The sequence below is a fragment of the Hemiscyllium ocellatum genome, chromosome 19 (genome assembly GCF_020745735.1).
Source record: "Hemiscyllium ocellatum isolate sHemOce1 chromosome 19, sHemOce1.pat.X.cur, whole genome shotgun sequence".
Classification (NCBI taxonomy): domain Eukaryota; kingdom Metazoa; phylum Chordata; class Chondrichthyes; order Orectolobiformes; family Hemiscylliidae; genus Hemiscyllium; species Hemiscyllium ocellatum.
Window position 1 is genome coordinate 42,592,926 of NC_083419.1, and position 12,774 is coordinate 42,605,699.

Below are 12,774 nucleotides of genomic sequence, written 5' to 3' on the forward strand. Positions count from 1 at the left end.
GTTGGCAACCATCAATAGTGAGAGTGTTCGCCTTTCTACACAGTGCCATTACCAAAAAATCCAAAATAATTCTTTAAAATAACTATTTTTATTTTTGTCTCTGATACTCACATCTCCCTTGGCCTCCAACCTTATTAACTTTTCCTTTATCTCCTCCCATTTCCTCCCAATCTACGGGGTGCTCACGGGCACCCATATGGGCCTCAGATACGCCTGTCTCTTTGTTGGCTATGTCAAACAAAATACCAATACTGGCACTGTGCCCCAACTCTTCTGCCATTACATCGATGACTGCATCAGTGCAGCGTCCTGTGCCTAGGCTGATCTGGAGCAGTTCATCGACTTTATCCAGAAATTCCACCCCACCCTTAAATTCAGTTGGTCTATCTCAGACACCTCCCTCCCCTTTCTTGACTCCTCCATTTCCATCTCTTCCAACAGTCTCCAGACAGACATTTACTACAAACCCACAGATCCCATAACTACCTGGACTATATCTCCTCCCACCCAGTATCCTGCAAGAACTCCATCCTGTTCTCCCAATCCTCTGCCTCTGCCACATCTGCTCGGACGAGGAGTCATTCCACTCCCAAGCATCCCAGATGTCCACCTATTTCGAACAATGTGCTTTTCCTCCCTCCTTCATCCAGACAGCCCTCCACCATACCACCTCTGTTCCATGTTCCACTGCTCTAAACCCCCTGCAAATGCAATAAAGACAGAGTGCCCTTGTCCTCACCTACCACCCCACCAGACTCGCCATCCTTAAGGATGGCATCATCCTTAAACACTTCTGCCAACTCCAACTGGACCTCACCACCAAGAACATCTTCCCCTCCACACCCGCTCTGCTTTCTGCCAGGACCATTCTCTTTGATAGTCCTCGGTTTGTGCCACTCTCCCCACCAAACCCCCAGGTACCAACCCTGCAACCAGAAAAGATGAAAACCTGCCGGTACACCACCTCCCCTCACCTCCATCCAGGGCCCCAAATAGTCCTTCCAAATGAGACAGAGGTTCACCTTCCTCTCCTCCAACCTAGTTTACTGCATCAGGTGGTCATAATATAGTCTTCTCTACATCAGGAAGATCAAATGTAAACTTAGGAAATGGTTCGCCAAGCATCTCTGCCAAGCCTGCAGGGTCCGACCGGACCTCCCAGTCACCACCCATTCCAATTCCCCTTTTCACTCCCTTTCCGACATGACCATCCTTGGCCTCCTCCATTGTCACAATGAACTCAACCGCAAACTGGAGGAACATCTTCCGCCTGGGCAGCCTTGAGCCCGGAGGACTCAACATTTCTCCATTTTCAAATAATCTCTCCCCCTCCCTTCCACCCCTCCCAGCCACCTTCTGGATTCATTCTTCCCATTGACCAACCAGGTCAAATCCTCTGCCTGTCTTCACCTATCCCCACTTCACCACCCTGTCCCTGCCACCCCCTTTATCTGTAGCTCCCCCTACACCACCTCCAGTCCTGAAGGAGGGTTACACCTGAAAGATAGACTTCCCCACCTCCTGATGCTGCCTGGCTTGCTGTGTTCTTCCTGCCTGTCTAACATGATCTTCAAGCCTGGTATGGTTAATTCAGCTGTGCAACTGGTTAACCTCTGAATGATTTCACTCTCTTTCTCTGAATAAATTGTCCAGTATTGACTTGAGGGCAACAGTATGATGCTCCCATGCAAAAAATTAAAGTAGGAAAGGGGTTATGTTACAGACCTGAATCCTAACATGTCAAATGGTGTTTTGGTGGAAACTGGGATTCTATTATGAAAATTAGAAAGTAAAAGGTTAATAACCTTTATCGATACAGCATGTGAAACTTAACACACTCAAAAGAAAAATATATGGTAGTAGTACAGACAAATAGCTATATATACACCTTAATAGAGTGAACACTATTTTCTATACAATATATATAAATAATTCACCTGAGAAAGTAATTCAAGCTTATCACATTCCCTATAAATGGCAATTTCCATGTATTTTCAAAATGAAATACAAATTTCTGTATTACATGGAGCTGTTAAATCTTAATGAGCTGCAACTCTAATTGTCAAAACATAATGATATTTTCCTTGCAGCTTTTCTGTCTGAAGCAGACAACAATCTTTCTGCAAAACAATAAGAAAATGTTTTTCACGTTCTCTACAGTCTTTGCCTCTTTTATACAATAAAGATTAGAGAACAAAGCAAAAGATCAGAATTTGATGCTGGTGTGGGAGTTGAGAATTAAATCCAAACTATTTGTCACTCATTAAAATGGTTTTATAATAAGAAGTATTGAGTTTGGAAAAATCAAAATCAGATTGTGGAAAGTCAACATTTTTGCCACTTGATTATGGAGATACCACATTTTTTTTTGAAACTGCTTTGAGTGGTTTGTTTCATTTTGCAAAACTGTACAAGATCAATGTTATGAGCAGTCCCCCACTACACATTACATTATTCCAGGGCAGACATTCCAGCAGTAAGCACACATCAGCCAATAATGTTTGTTGATCAGTCTTTTTGCCAGTATTATACATTACCTTGTTATTCTAGTGTGCCCTTTATTATTGACAATAAACTGGTGTTGTAAAACAGCAGAGTGTAAACCGGGCTTCTATTTCTCAGTTGAAATAAATCCATCAGCATGTGCAGAAATTAATTCACTCCATATTACTCCTGGGACTTCGGAACACAGGGTAGATTGTGTAGTGCATAAAATAAACACCGATTAGGCAGAAAAGCATACAATTCAGATTTGGTCAGCATCATCTCAACAACAGGCAGATCAACTGGAGAGATTCAAAGTATTACTCAGTTTCATACTGGTGTTATCAGCAATCCAGAAATTATGTAGAGGTCAGAACTCAAGTCCCAGAACTGTGGGAGGGAGAATTGGATTTGGTGCTATCTGCACAAACATCAATTGCTAACTGTAGCTGTGGCTATGCACTATGTAATATCCAAATATAGATTGTAAAAGTATGGGTTTTGATTGGGTCCAGTGAAATCTTTGATTAGATTAGATTAGACTTACAGTGTGGAAACAGGCCCTTCGGCCCAACAAGTCCACACCGACCCGTCGAAGCGCAACCCACCCATACCCCTACATTTACCCCTTACCTAACACTACGGGCAATTTAGCTTGGCCAATTCACCTGACGTGCACATCTTTGGACTGTGGGAGGAAACCGGAGCACCCGGAGGAAACCCACGCAGACACGGGAAGAACGTGCAAACTCCACACAGTCAGTCGCCTGAGTCAGGAATTGAACCCAGGTCTACAGGCGCTGTGAGGCAGCAGTGCTAACCACTGTGCCACCGTGCCGCCCACTTTGCTGTATCTACAAGCTGCAATACAGGCACAGATGGGTTAGCTCAGTCAGCAGTTCTTCTGAGCTTCAATAAACTGAACAGTTGTCTCTTTATTGTTATACATTCTGGTGTGCAGGTAGCATCATGTCTTTCTTTTTTGCTACATTTTTGTTCAGGTTACTAAGAAGTTTGCAGTTAATATTCAATGACTTTCACTGAACATAAGCTTGCAATAATTAACATTTTCTCCCAGTAAACTGCAGCTTAATCTCTGCCAATGCTGCTCAGTTATCAGCCGCTCAGGAGCAAAACCCAGACTGACTCATTGATACTTTCTCTTTGTCCGTTTGAAGTACTGACTTTCTCAGATTGAGTACTCATTATGGAGCAAATCACACACACAGGCTCAGGATTTAAGAGATCCTTTACCTGGGGTAGATTTTCCTGTCCTTGTGCATGGAGCTGATGGGTCAGATGTGGCACTGATTGAATAGAGTACATGTACATGTCAGCATTTTTAATTCATTCATTTAAAGAATCAGAACATAGGTTGGTTTCACTGGCATTGCTGCCACCCTTATTGCTTTTCTTGTAATCAATCAAATGATCCAATAGCTCCAAGTACAGGAAAATTACGTTTAAAAAAAATCTATCATAGTAACCAGTATAGCGGAGAGACTGGTCAGGCTGGAACGCGACAGAGCAAGGAATGCCTGTTGGATTAGATTGCAGCTATTTCAGGTGACAGGTAAAGCAAATGAACTCAGGGTGTGGTTAGGTAGGTGGGAGTAGGATATTATAGCCATTACAGAAACATGTCTAAGGGAGGGACAGGACTGGAAGCTTTTTTTAATAGATATTTTTATTGAAAAAGATTAAGATTTTTTTTAACAAAATTACAAAAATAATACAAACTAATATATTCCACTTTACAATATAATAATGACACCAATATGAAACTTTAAAAAAACTAACTACGAATCTATTCTACAAACAACCAAAACATAAAATAGGGTATCATACATTACTAACAAGAAACAAATAGGTAAATAAATAACTAAATGTGTACTCAAAATAGATTTATATCAAGTCATAACAAAGCCTGTATTTATACAGAATTGCTCCTCCCAGGGTCCCCCGAACCAGCCAGAACCATCCCCATGGTAAACAAAGGCCCTGGACAATATGGCCGAAATATTTGTCAGTACAGTACAAAAAGGGCTGCCATGTTCTAGAAATTAATTCCGTTTTTTGGTGCACCATATTCGTAAGGAAGTCAAGGGGGATATATTCCATGACTATCCTGTACCAGTTTGAAGTCCTGGGGGATCTTTGGATGCCCAATTCACTAAATATTTTTCCTCGCACAAAAAGGATAGTGAATAATTTCCTCCCATATACATCCAAAGAGGGGAACTTTGGGGAGCCCAAGAGTAGGGACACTGGGTCCAATCCAATCTCCATACCCAAAATCTTCGTCAAGGCATTCACTACTCTGTCCCAGTACCTGTGGATCTTATGGCATGTCCACAGACAATGAGGGAGAGCACCAACTTCGATTTTGCATTGAGGACACATTGGGGATGCTCCTGCCTTGAACGTTGCAAGTTGTTCAGGTGCCATGTGAGCCCTGTGAAGTATCTTCAATTGAGTCGTCTGAGTCCTATTACAGATAGAGATCTTCTTGGTGTTTTACCAGACATCCTCCCACATCTCTAAGGAGACCTCCAACCCTAATTCTTGACTCCAGGTTTTATATAACCATTCCATGTCCTTCGATACCTTATTGCATAGTAGGTGGTAGAGAGTACTGACCGAGGGCAGACCCATCGCCCAAAGCACTCTCCTTTTCCTATCCGATTTACAAGGGTTGATTATCAGTGTGGTCTTCTTTTGTATAAAGTCTCGTATTTGAAAATACCAAAAGAGATCCCTGCTGGGCAGCCCAAACTTCTGGCGTAGCTGCTCAAAGGACATCATGACCTCCCCATCGAACAGATCTCCTAAACAGGAAATACCTTTGGACTCCCAGATTTTGAATATAGCATCAGTCAGCCCTGTCTGGAATCTAAATGTTCCCACTATCGGGGTATAAGGGGAGGTTTTTTTTGTAGGTTATCCTCATCTTGTCGCATTATCCTCTAGGCTTTGATTGTATTTAATACAATAGGGTTTTTACAGTAATCTGTAATAACTCTCATCTTATCCATAAATAGTAAATTGATGATGGGACATTTTGCTTGGGAGGCCTCAATATCTAACTAGGTTGATTGTGGGTCACAAGAGACCCAATCAGCTACACAAGATAATAGGGAGCTCAGGTACCTCCTGAAATCCGCAAGTCCAGCCAATCCTTTAGTTGTGGAAGCTGCAGCTTTTCTAACTTGATAAGGGGCTGTTTATGACTCCAAATAAAGGAGCGGAGCCAACCATAAAGCTTACGCAGCGTCTATCTCAGCAGCATCAAGGGGAGCATTCTCATAGGGTATAAAAGACGAGGTAAAATATTCATCTTAGTAAGGCTACTCTGCCTAACCAAGATATAGGGAGATCTTCCCAGCGTTGAAGGTGCTGTCTTATTTTCTCTAGTAAGTGTGTATAATTGGCTTTATATAGCTGACCAAATGCCGGAGTAATAAAAATACCCAAGTACAGAAAACCTTCTAGTGACACCAAAAGGAAAACAGGATCTGTCCGGAAAATTGGGTATAGTGGCAAGACCTCCCAGCAGCATGGCCTCCGATTTCATAAAGTTGATTTTGTAGCCTGAGAACATATCAAATAAATTGACCACTTTAATTAGGCAGGGCACAGATGTCACAGGATCACTTAAGAAAAGGAGGACATCATCCGCATGGAGAGTAATTTTATGCTTACCCGATCCAATCTCTGGAGCCGTTATGTTAGGGTCAGTTCGTATAGCTTCCGCCAATGGCTCAATCACTAGTGTAAATCATAATGATGAGAGAGGACATCCCTGACGACAGCCTCTGCCAATGCTAAAGCTATCCGAACTTAAACCGTAGGTAATCACCGCTGCTTTGGGATCATTATATAATATTGTAATCCATTTAGCAAAGACCTCTCCAACATCAAACCGTTCCAGTGTATAAAAAAGATATGGCCATTCTATCCGATCGAATGCTTTCTCTGCACCAAGGGAGACAACTAAACCTGGTATCGCTCCCTGCTGGCAGGCTTGTACCCTATTTCAGACTTTTCTAAAGTTATTAGTTGATCTGCGACCCTTTGTAAACCCCGTCTGGTCCTCTTTTATAATGAATGGTAAAACCCTCTCTAGCCTTAATGCTGACATTTTTGAAAGAATTTTAAAATCCACATTTAACAAGGATATGGGTCTATATGGAGAACAATCTTCTGGGGCCTTTCTCTTCTTAAGAATGAGAGAAATATTTGCTTCTCTCAGAGAAGGCGAGAGGCAACCCTGACCAAATGAATAGTTATACATATTTAAAAGTGGCCCAGCCAGTTCCCCTATAAATTCTTTATAAAATTCAGCCTGCAATCCTTCTGGTCCAGGCACTTTGCCACTCGGAAGGTGCCTCACCGCTTCCTGTACTTCCTGGGTTGCCAGGGGGACATTCAAGAACGACACCTACTCCGAGGTTAGATTTAAAAAAAGACTCCATCCTCCTCATTCTATCCTCACAGTCCTGCAATTTCTACAGTTCAAAATAGAACTTTCTAAAGGGTACATTGATCTTTTTACGATCACAAGTCAGGGTACCAGCATTAGACATAATGGCTTGGGGAGCCTTTTTCTTTCTGGCAAGGTACATTAGTGGGTGGCACGGTGGTTAGCACTGCTGTCTCACAGCGCCTGAGACCCGGGTTCAATTCCCGACTCAGGCGACTGACTGTGTGGAGTTTGCACGTTCTCCCCGTGTCTGCGTGGGTTTCCTCCGGGTGCTCCGGTTTCCTCCCACACTCCAAAGATGTGCGGGTCAGGTGAATTGGCCATGCTAAATTGCCCATAGTGTTAGGTAAGGGGTAAATGTAGAGGTATGGGTGGGTTGCGCTTCGGCGGGTCGGTGTGGACTTGTTGGGCCGAAGGGCCTGTTTCCACACTGTAAGTAATCTAATCTACTAGATACCTGCCAGGCTTGTCACCATATTCGAATAGTCTCTGCTTTGCGAATAATATCTCCCTCTGCTGTTTGAGTAAGTGCGGTATTCAAGGTTGCCCTAAGGGCAGTGATCCGCTGCAGCTTAGTAATGGAGGGCCTATCAACATACACTGTCTCAGCTGCCTTCGGGTGAGCCTCAAGCAGACACTGTTGTTCTCCCTTTTGTCTTTTCCGGGTCGCAGAATATGAGATGACCAGGCCTTTGCAGTCTCCCACATCGTCGAAGGGTTACTGGCCGTGCCTGAGTTGATATCCCAGAAGGTTTTAAATTCCTCCGAAAACAATTTTAAGTAATTTAACAGGTGAAGTGAGGGCGGGCACCCCACTCTACCTGAGACTTGGGCAGAGCTCTGCAAACTCAGACCTGCGAGGTTGCCGCCATCTTGGATCTCCAGGACTGGAAGCTGAATGTGCCAGAGTACAGGTACTTTAGATTAGATTACTTACTTACAGTGCAGAAACAGGCCCTTCGTCCCAACAAGTCCGCACCGATCCTCCGAAAAGCAACCCACCCGGACCCATTCCCCTACATTTACCACTTCACCTAACACTACGGACAATTTAGCATGGCCAATTCACCTAACCTGCACATCTTTGGACCGTGGGAAGAAACCGAAGCACCCAGCGGAAACCCACGCAGACACGGGGAGAATGTGCAAACTCCACAGACAGTTGCCCGAGGCAGGAATTGAACCCGGGTCTCTGGCACTGTGAGGCAGCAGTGCTAACCACTGTGCCACCATGCTGCCCTTTAGGCAGGACAGAGGTAGTGGAAAGAGGGGAGGGGGAGTTGCATTTTTGATTAAGGTGAATATCAAAACAGTAATCAGAGATGAATAACTGAAGGTTCATCCAGTGAGGCTTTGTGGGTGTAGCCAAGAAATAAGAAGGGGATGGTGACATTATTGGGGTTGTACTACAGGCCCCAAATAGTCAACAGGAATTAGAGGAACAAATATGCAGGGAGGCTGGGGAGACCTGCAGGAGCAATAGGATTATCATAGTAGGGGATTTTAATTTTCCTAACATAGACTGGGACTGCCAGAGTGTCAAGGGCTTAGATGGGTTGGAATTTGTTAAGTGTGTTCAGGAAAGTTTCCTCAAGCAGTATATAGAGGACCCTACTCGGGAAGGGGCAAAACACGACGTACGTTTGGGAAATTCGGGGAGCACTTTGGGACCAGTGACCATAGTTCTACTGGTTCTAAAATAGTCATGGAGAGGGACAACACTGGTTCACAGGTTCAAATTCTAAATTAGGGCAAGGTGAGTTTTGATAGAATTAGAAACTTGCAGGGGTTGATTGGTATAGTTTGTTTGCAGGCAAAGGGACCTCCGGCAAGTGGGAGGCCTTTAAAGATGAGATAGCTAGAGTCCAAGGTCTATATGTTCCTGTGAGGGTGAAGGGCAAGGTTGGCAGAAATAGGGAATGTACAAGGCATGATTAGTAAGTTTGCAGGGGACACTAAACTAGGCAGTATTGTGAACAGTGAGAAAGATTATCAGAAATTGCAGCAGGATTTTGATCAGCTGGGGAAGTGGCTGAGAAATGGCAAATGAAGTTTAGTATAGATAAGTGCGAGGTCTTGCATTTTGGAAAGTCAAATCAAAGTAGGAGTTTCATGGTGAATGGTAGGGCCTTAAGGTGTGTAGGAGAACAGAGAGACCTTGGAGTTCAGGTGCACAGTTCTCTGGGAGATACAGGTAGACAAGGCAGTAGAGGCGCCTTTGGGCACACTGGCCACAGTCAGGGCACTGAGTATAGAAGTTGGGAAGTTACGTTGCAGTCATACAGGACATTGGTGAGGCCACACTTGGAGTATTGCATTCAGTTTTGGTCACTTTGTTATAGAAGGATGTTGTTAAACTGGAAAGAGTGCAGAGGAAACTTACAAGGATGTTGCCAGGACTCAATGGTCTGGATTATAGGGAGAGGTTGGACAAGCCCAGACCTTTTTCTTCAGAATATAAGAGACTGAGGGGATCCATATATAGGTGTATAATATCATGAGAGGCATGGAAAGGGTGAATGTACTCAGTCTTTTTCCCAGGGTTGGGGAACTGAGGACCAGAGAGCACCAGTTTAAGGTTAGTGAGGAAAGAATAAAAGAGAACCTGATGGACAACTTTTCTACACAGAGGGTGGTATGCAAATGGAATGAACTACTGGCGCAAGTTGCTGAGGGGGATACATTAACAACATTTAAAAGGCATTTGGATAAATACATGGAAAGGTTTACAAGAATATGGGCTAAGTGCATGGAAATAGGTTTAGTGTGGATGGACGTTTTGTTCGGCATTGGCCAGTTTGGGCTAAAGGGCCTGAGTCCGTGCTGTAGAACTCTATGACTCTGTCTATTTTTAATATTTAGAAGATAGTTTAACACCATAGAGTATAGTTGGTGTTGTGCGAATGCTTCAGCCAAGATGATTCACTATGACTTTCAACATTAATTCTTCTAGAATTTTAAATGTCAGCTGTAACTGTGGCAGGCACAGAGGATGGTTTTTAACAACTTTAATTATTTACAAGTGCATCAACAATAAATCCTGAGATCCCCATTACGAAATATTAAAACAAGATTACTTGCGAAGACCTTTATTCATCTTATAGATATAAAATGGGTAATATAAAATGGATGAAAGTAATTTTTAGTGAATTAATATGACAAAGTAGACCCAAACATTTCCAGATTGAAACCCTGACGTGTTAGCAGCCATCACATCATACCTTAGCACCTTTAAGGGAAAGAATTAAAATGGTAAAACTATATTATATAAAAATTAAACAAAATGAATATTCAAATCCAAGTGAAAAGTAAGTTTATAAATGTAATTTACAATTAACATGTATAAACTTCCAAAACTAATGGAAATAAAAATCTGAATTATAATAAATAATCTTAAAGCACACCTACCTTGATGCTTTCACTTTCACTAACATGGAGGCCTTGCACTGCCTAAAACAAATCCAGCCTCCAGCCACTGAGCATTAGCCAATTCAACCACACTTTAAATATTTCTGTTGTCATTTCAGTACTTTTTTTTGGAAGCTGCTGGCGCAACTGCAGGCCAAATTAGAAGCTCCCACAAGCCACAGGTTTCGAGGAGAAGTTGGAAGGCTATTTTTCATTAGAGTCTGAAATTAGCTGGCACACAGTGTCCAAATAAGACAACCATCTGTTTGGACTGATAGCAGACTTTCCTTCACTCAGTGGGTTGCAAATCTTGGAATTCTCTGAGGGCTTTAGATAATTAGTATTTGATATATGCAAGGCTAAGATCAATATATCATATGCATATAATATAAGGATTCCAGAGGAAGCAAGGGATATGGGGATTAGGCAGGAAAATTAAGGTTGAAGGTCAACCATGATTGTATTAAATGGTGGAGCAAGCTACAGGGGTTGTTGTCTACCTTTGTTTCATATGTTCCTCAATATAACGAAGATATTCTGTAGTTGACTTGATATTTAAATGAATAGTATAATAGATCTTAAATTCTGTTCATTATGGTGATGGAGTAATAAAATAAAGAAAGAAAGCAAAGTGAAAGCCATAATCCCAGACATCACAAAGTGAAAATAGTAAAAGACAATCAAGGCTATTCAAGAAGTCACTTAAGTGTAGAATGGCTTGGAGTTTCCCTTAATCCTACCTGCCAAGGCTTTTTCATGCCCCTTTCTAGCTCTCCTCAGTCCATTCTTCAGTTCCTTCCTGGCTACCTTTTAACTGTCTAGCGCCCTGGCTGATCCTTGCTTCCTCAAACTTGAGTAAGCTTCCTTCTTCATCTTCACTAGACATTCCACATCTCTTGTCATTCAAGGTCCATTCACCTTAGTATCCCTTCATTGCTTCATTGGGACAAACCTATACAGAACTCATAGCAAGTGCTCCATAAACAACCCTTTGTCATGCATGTCCGTTAGAATATCTGTCCCCAATTTATACTCTACAGTTCCTGCTTAATAGTGTTGTAATTCTCCCTTCCCCAATTAAAATACTTTCCCATACTGTATGCTCCTATTCCTCTCCATGACTATAGTAAAGTCAGAGAGTTGCAATTACCATCACCGAAATGCACTTCTGCTGAGAGGTCCAACACTTGACCTCATTTCTTGCCAAGTACCAAATCCAATATGGTCTCCCGTCTAGTTAGTCAATCTACATATGGAGTCAGGAATCCTTCCTGGACACACCTGACAAAATCTGCTCCATCTAAACTATTGGCATCAAGAGGTTCCAATCAATATTAGGGAAGTTGGAACATCGAAACCAAAAGAGAAAATGCTGGAAAATCTCAGCAGGTCTGGCAGCATCTGTAAGGGTTAGTTAGACCCAAAACGTCAGCTCTTTTCTCTCCTTACAGGTGCTGCCAGACCTGCTGAGATTTTCCAGCATTTTCTTTTTTGGTTTCAGATTCCAGCATCCACAGTAATTTGCTTTTATTATTTGGAACATCGAAATCCCTGAACAGCCAACAAAGGAAGCTAGTACAATGGCAACATTTAAAAAGCAACTCGGTGAGTCTATGAATGGAAAGGGCTTGGAGGGATATGGGCTAGGTGCTGACAGGTGAGACTAGATTGGTTTTGGATATCTGGTCAACATGAACGTGTTGGACCGAAGGGTCTGTTTCCGTTCTGTACATCTCTATGACTTTATGACTCTATGGCTAAATTGTCATCGGCTGATGATAGGTTTAGATTTTTCCAAATCCTGTAGATTATAAGTAGAAAATAAGGAAGGATAGATAAGAATTTCCACCATTTTGAACCCCTTGAAAAGAATAAGTTGGAGTGACCCAGATACAAACATATTTTTAGAACAGCTACAGGGCACTTACCCTCCCCAACTAACCAAGCTTTAATTTTCTTGTGTGCACTGGCATTTTTAATGGCTGAGGCTTAAAATCCTCCACATTCAAAGAGCAATACTATAGCCTAAATTTTGATTTGTATTCTGCCTTTTTCCTCCTTGTTTAGAGTTTTAAATTGGTTGCTAAAATGAATTGCTGATTGTAACACTAATTATAATCTTAATCATCACAATAAAAGTTACTTCTAATTTTTTTTGTGATATTTTTCTATAGCATTTCTAATCTCAGGCAGTACACAAAAGATTATTCGATTAAAAAGATCAATGTATGGAGATGGGGTAAAGTCTGAAAAAAGTTGGAAAAATCTCTATAAAAGATTTCCTACGGGATACCTGAAAAAGATAGATAGAAGCAAACATTGTATTCTGAATCTTTATTCAGATCAAATGTTCTTCATAGCTGTATGAATAAGACGTATGCAGCCTAAGGGTGGGAAGG